Genomic DNA, 755 nt, shown 5'->3' with positions numbered 1-755 from the left:
AGTCCATAAGACTGTTCTATACATCAGTGTCTCTTTTGCTGTCTCGTACACCAGGTTATTGTTACCATCTTTCTAAATTCCATATATATGCGTTAGTATACTGTATTGGTGTTTTTCCTTCTGGCTTACTTCACTCTGTATAATAGGCTCCAGTTTCATCCATCTCATTAGAACTGATTCAAATGTATTATTTTTAATGGCTGAGTAATACTCCATTGTGTATATGTACCACTGCTTTCTTATCCATTCATCTGCTGATGGACATCTAGGTTGCTTCCATGTCCTGGCTATTATAAACAGTGCTGTGATGAACATTGGGGTACACGTGTCTCTTTCCCTTCTGGTTTCCTCAGTGTGTATGCCCAGCAGTGGGATTGCTGGATCATAAGGCAGTTCTATTTCCAGTTTTTTAAGGAATCTCCACACTGTTCTCCATAGTGGCTGTACTAGTTTGCATTCCCACCAACAGTGTAAGAGGGTTCCCTTTTCTCCACACCCTCAACATCCATTTATGATAAAAACTCTCCAGAAAGCAGGAATAGAAGGAACATACCTCAACATAATAAAAGCTATATATGACAAACCCACAGCAAACATTATCCTCAATGGTGAAAAATTGAAAGCATTTCCTCTAAAGTCAGGAACAAGACAAGGGTGCCCACTTTCACCATACTATTCAACATAGTTTGGAAGTTTGCACAGCAATCAGAGCAAGAAAAAAGAAAATAAAAAGGAAATACCAAAATTAGGAAAAA

At 38.3% G+C, this 755-nt stretch overlaps 1 protein-coding gene across 1 annotated transcript in view; it reads right to left on the bottom strand.

Annotated features, from left to right (window-relative positions):
* Nucleotides 1-755, bottom strand: part of STPG2 (sperm-tail PG-rich repeat containing 2) — a 368,665-nt gene that overhangs the window by 212,278 nt on the left and 155,632 nt on the right. The gene's annotated exons all lie outside the window — the stretch shown is intronic.

This window comes from Bison bison, unplaced genomic scaffold (assembly GCF_000754665.1).
Source record: "Bison bison bison isolate TAMUID 2011002044 unplaced genomic scaffold, Bison_UMD1.0 scf7180017864263, whole genome shotgun sequence".
Classification (NCBI taxonomy): Eukaryota; Metazoa; Chordata; class Mammalia; order Artiodactyla; family Bovidae; genus Bison; species Bison bison.
The sequence above is the reverse complement of the archived record's forward strand: the minus strand, read 5'-3'. Positions and strand labels throughout refer to the sequence as shown.